This window comes from Orycteropus afer, unplaced genomic scaffold, assembly GCF_000298275.1.
Source record: "Orycteropus afer afer isolate SDZICR_OR568_19922 unplaced genomic scaffold, OryAfe1.0 scaffold00032, whole genome shotgun sequence".
Classification (NCBI taxonomy): domain Eukaryota; kingdom Metazoa; phylum Chordata; class Mammalia; order Tubulidentata; family Orycteropodidae; genus Orycteropus; species Orycteropus afer.
The window spans coordinates 3,706,398-3,712,333 of NW_006921619.1; positions in this window are offsets into that span (position 1 = coordinate 3,706,398).

Consider the following 5,936-nt stretch of genomic DNA (forward strand, 5'->3'; position numbering starts at 1 on the left):
CAAACCCATCAGCCACTCCTCGGAAGGAAGATGGGGCAATCTACTTCCATAGTGATACTGCCTCAGAAACCCAAGGAGGGGTCGCTATGAGTCAGATCTGACTCTATCACAGTGAGTCTGGTTTGGTTTTGGTTTAGGTGGTGCAAATGGTTAATGTACTCTGTTGCTAAACAAAAGGTTGGATGTTCAAGTCCACCCAGGCACCTCTGAAGAAAAACCTGCCAATCTACTTCCAAGAAATTCACCACCAAAAAAACCTAAGGAGCATAGTTCTATTCTTTTTAGTTCCCTGACCTGAGGAGTAAAAGCTATTATAGTAAAAAGGGCCAAACAAAAGCTCCTGAAACTGTACCTCATCCCTTGTCTAAAACAGTAAATTAGAAGCAATATTACATCCTTGGAAAAATTACAGAGACTAGTGGCACCATAAATGATTTAAAAGAGACAGGGGAGGTGGTCTTCTTCATATTCCCAATAAATTTATCCATTTGGCCACTGCAAAATGCAGATGGACTGTGGATATGCCAGTAGACTACTTAACTTTAACCAAGTTATAACAACAGTGTCAGCTGCTATGCTGGATGTCCTATCTTTTCTAATACAGGTAAATGTAGTCTCTGTCACTTGGTATTCATCTGGTCAGTGGATTCTTTTCAATCCCATCAGGAAGGATGATCACAAGCAGTGCATATTCATGTGGAAAGGATAGCAATACATATTCATGGACCTGACTTAAGGCTATTTTAACTTTCCTGTTCTCTGTTACAATACAAAACCATTGTGCTATGATGGCTCCAATAACTACAATAGACAGGTGATACCATAAGGTAAAGGTAAGATTTATTCTTCTCAGCACCATTCCTTGTGATATACTTTCAGAATGTCTGCTTCCTGTTCCAAACTCTTTAGATGGATTAGAAGCTTTGGTTGCCAGATAAGTACAGCCTCCATCAAAATAAGAATCCTACTGAACTGGAAGTGGTGATTACTGCCTGGTTACTTTGGGCTCCTTCTCTTGCCAGTAACATAGCAGGCAAAGAAAGGAGTATTTTGTTGTTGTTATATGCAGTCGAGTTGGCCTGACTCACAGCGACCCTTCCTTGGGTTTCCGAGGCGGTATCACTATGGAACTAGATTGCGCAACCTTCTGGTAGGGAGTAATTGAAGGTGATTATCTTGAGGAGTAGAATCTCTTGCTACACAATGGCAACCAAGAGTCTATGTCTGGATTCTAGGATATTGCAAGGTGTCTCTTGGTGCTTCCATACAAGATGATATTGTTAAGTAGGCATTGTGTCAACCACAGCCCAAAAAGAATATGGAAACAGACAAACAAAACAAAAGAACTCAGATAACTATAGGATGAAAATATTGACACCCCATCAAGCAAACAATTTAGAGGAACTGAAGCACTGGGTAAAAAAAAAAAAAAAAAAAAAAAAACTCACTGCAGTTGAGTGGGATCCAACTCATAGCAACCCCTCCTTGGGTTTCTGAGACAGTATCACTATGGAAGTAGATTGTCCAACCTTCCTTCCGAGGAGTGACTGGTGGGTTTGAACCACCAGCCTTCTGGTTAGCAGTCAAATGCCCAGGCACTACACCACCAGAACTCCCCTGAAGCATTGGGTAAGGGTGAGGGAAATCTAGAATGGATGAGGAAGGAGGGAGACAATGAACACCAATTACAGCTTCAGATCCAATACTTTATAAGCCAGTGGTTAGCAGCACTGGGATTGTAGCTTGTTACGCTAACCCTTTGTATAAAGTTTTGCTTTGTTTTGTTTGTCATGATTACTGCTGCCAATACTTTGGAGATCAGTGACAAATTGGTCTTGATGAATGATGCAAGCACAGGGTAGACTATCAGAAGCCTCTATGCCCTGCCTTACTTCTTCTTGGTCTTACATCTGATTCTATTTGCAGGTGTGGCTGTGGTAAACAATTCTAACAGAGTGGTCAATCACTTCCCAAACTGATCGCATCTTGCCTCCAGCCTGTCTTGGTTTTGCCTTGGTGTTTTTCTGATATAACAGGAGAGAGACAGCCACAGGGGGTTACTGAGCATGGATGTGTGCACCATCCAAATGTACAGGGGAGGTAATTCCTCTTGAGGCAACTATTAACCAAGGGGTGGGGGGATAAAAACAAATGGACAGGTACTTCTACCTGCTCATTCTGGGAATTACCTCCCAAACAAACTACCTAAATGCAAGTTCTTTTTTCAGGTTCTGCTTTCCAGGATATATACTAGTTGCAATCAAGTCAATTCTGACTCTTAGAGACCCAATGTATCAGAGTAGAACTGTGCTCCAAAGTGTTTTTAGTGGCTAGTTTGTCAGAATAGGTTGCCAACCCTTTCTTCCAAGGCACACCTGGGTGGACTCACACCTCCAACCTTTTAGTGAGCAGTCTAGCACATTAACCATTTATGTCATCTCCAGCGGCTCTGCTTTCCAAGCTTACCCAGACTAAGCAAAAAGCTGAGAATCAACATAGCTTTTCAAATAAGATATAAAATACTGCAAAACTTTCTACAAACATGCCAGAGTCAAAGGCAACAGAAAATATTATTTAAAAATCATTTTAGCCAATTTATCCTCTAATCATAAGCCTGTGGTTAAGAAAAATATGTTGTTCTTGTTGTTGTCATGTACCGTCAAGTTGGACCTAACTCCTAGCAACCCCTCCTTGGGTTTCCGAGGTAGTATCACTATGGAAGTAGATTGCCCAACCTTCCTTCCAAGGAGTGGCTGATGGGCTGGAACGACCAGCCTTCTGGTTAGCAGTCAAGTGCCTTAGGCACTATGCTACCAGAGCTCCTTCACAAATTAAGCCTGACCAAAAATTAATAATAAAGAGATTGTTATAGAAAAGAGACTATACTTATATTCATTTCCTGTTGCTGCTATAACAAATTACCACATACTTAATGGCTTATGACAATACAAATTTACTATTTTACAGTTCTGTAGATTAGAAGCCTAATACCTGTCTCACTGGTCTAAAATCAAGGTGTCAGCAGGACTGTGTTCCTTTCTAGAGGATCTAGGAGAGAATCTTTCCCTGCCTTTTCCAGCTTCTGGAGGCAGCCCACTATCATTGGCTCATGGTTCCCCTCTTCCATCTTCAAAACCAGCAACAGTAAGTCAAGTCCTTCTCATATCACATCACGCTAGTCTTGTCTTCTGACTCCCTCTCCTACTTTTAGAGATGTCTATGATTACATTGGACCCACCCAAATAATCCAGGCTAATCTCTCCATATTAATGTCAGTTGATTAGCAACCTTAATTTCCCCTTTGCCATAAAGCAGAACATGTTCTCAGGTTCCAGAAATGATAATGTGGACAACTTTGGAAGTATGGGGGAGCTTTGTTCTACTTACCATAGTATTATAATAAAGAAAGAGAAAGTTTACAAATGTTCTTTTAAGTGTACCCTCTTATTTATTTTAGACCCAAACTCACAACTCATTAGTTCAAGTTCAACTTCTTTTTTGCCTTATAACATGTGGGATATGTTGGGCCAATGAATTCTCTTTTTTTCATAGTTAAACAGAATGGGGTATGGCAAGCAATAGTCATAAATTACGAAAGTGAAACAATTTCTATTTCCTTTCCCCATACGGAAAGTATGCTTAACTACTGGACCCTGGGTCGTTGGGTTGAGGAAAGCTGTCTCAAGAAGCAGCAGTCATCTGCTTAAAGGTAATGAATGATCTCTTTCAAATTCTTAAAGGTCTGATGTGATGAGAGATTCTAGCCATCACAACTAGTTAAAAGTCTGCTCAAGTGTTAACTTTTAGGAGTCCCTTGGGTGGCACAAAGAGGTATGCACCTCACTACTAGCTGAATGGTTGGCAGTTTGAACCCACCCAGAGGCACTTAGGAGGACAGGACTGGTGACCTGCTTCCTAAAGTTCCCAGCCTTGAAAACCCAGCTAGCTCTACTCTGCACACACAGAGTTGCTATGAGGTGGAATCAACTTGACAGCAACTAACATCATGATAATTTGTTTAAAAATGGCATCTAAATTGTTTGCACGTTGTAAGCTTTTCCAGCTCAAACTATCTTGAGACAACTCATACTCTTTTTGACCCTAATGATGTGGACAATACTTAAAAGTTAATGGTAGAGACAAGCACCCTTTTGGGGTTGAAGGAAATGCATCGACAGAAAAAATTTATTTTAAAAGCATCTTCAGTCATTACCAATCATTGTTCTTATCTGAATTGTGTATCTTTTGTAATCCTCCCAACTCTGCTCTGTAAGATTAAATGTGCTGAAATGTATCAATTGACAACATGTAATATTTTATTTTACTATTGATCTCAATCCATGTGATTAAGGGTAATTCTGTAAAACATATTTCTTTTGAACCAATAAATCCAACAAAAATGATAAAGAAATGGCAGGGAGGTGACATCCTGAATATGCGTTTAGCACTTCAAAACAAATGGATTGTTCAAAAGTTATTTGAGATTAGTTGAGCATGAGTAGGTATTTATCGCTTGCTTCTTGGCCAGAAAATTGCTAGAGAAAAGAAGGCTAATGGTAGAAATATTTCCTCTTGTAAATTATATTCATCGCTTCTTGAGAAAATTGGCTATAAAATAGTCTAGTGTTTCTAGATATTGTCTGTTTGGTAACATTGAATATCAGTTTACCTCAGGAAGCCAGTGATACTATGATGTATTTAGTACAAGTGATAAAAGAGAAAACTGGGACAACAGAGATGTTTCTGGAAGGGAACTCAGGACCTGAGCCTGTGTTTTTTCCCACCTAATTAGAGATTTTGAATTCCTTTTGAGGCCAGGCATTTTCAACTCCAAAAAGCATCTCTTGCTAGAGAAGCCTTCCTTCTGCCTTGCTCTTGAATTATTCCATTTTTGTTAATGTCCTGGTCTCTATTGCAAAAATATCTATTGGTGTTCAAATGAAATTAAGGCAAAAGATTTATGAGTTAGATTCATAATTATTCACTCTTATAAGTGGGGGTTGGGAGCTCTAGTAGTATAGTGCCTAAGGCATTTGACTGCTAACCAGAAGGCTGGTGGTTCAAACCCACCAGCCACTCCTCGGAAGGAAGGTTGAGCAATCTACTTCCATAGTGATAATGCCTCGAAAACCCAAGGAGGGGTCACTATGAGTCAGACCCAACTCGATGGCTGTGAGTTTGTTTTGTTTTGAATAAGTAGGCATTGAGAAAGACTGAAACCAAACTATTTCAATCCCAATAATTTGGAATACTTATGATTTGGAGGAGAACGTTCTTGGACAACTATATATATGCATTACATAAGTGGCCTTTGAAGTCTATATATACCATTCCATCCTTAAAACATTAATAAAAAAAATTAAAAAAAAAAAAACAGGTCAGCAGATACACTTCTAATTTACTCAGTGGTTAAGCTCTTAAAAGTGTAATAATTAATTTCTTAAGAAAAAATGAAGGTAAAACACGTTATGGATTCCGTTAGTTGAAACCCATGTCAGTAGTCCTTTTTCCCCATGTTTCCTTAACACAAGCAGTAATAAATAGGCTTTGCAGAGAATAGGTGAATATATGAAAAAAATCATAAATTACATTTATGTATGTCAATCTGCAGAAAATATTATCTATTTTTCCCTTTTACTTTTCAGCATATCCATTGAAGGAATTCTTGCATATGAAGTCTTTGACATATACTGCTTTCTAATGAGTATCTCTTGGGGAAAATATCCAGGGCACAATTAGAACACTACCATGGAAGTTTATGTTACACAGTGCAGTGTAGTAAATTACTTAGTGTGGCTTTTCTACCCATAAGTCTTTGTAAACTCCAAGGTGGGATTTTCTATGAGCAACTGAGGAGCTATCCACCTGGGTTATTTCTGTTGGGCGTGGCACAATACAATGTTCTGGGAGGTTCCCACTCTCTCTCACGTGCTTAG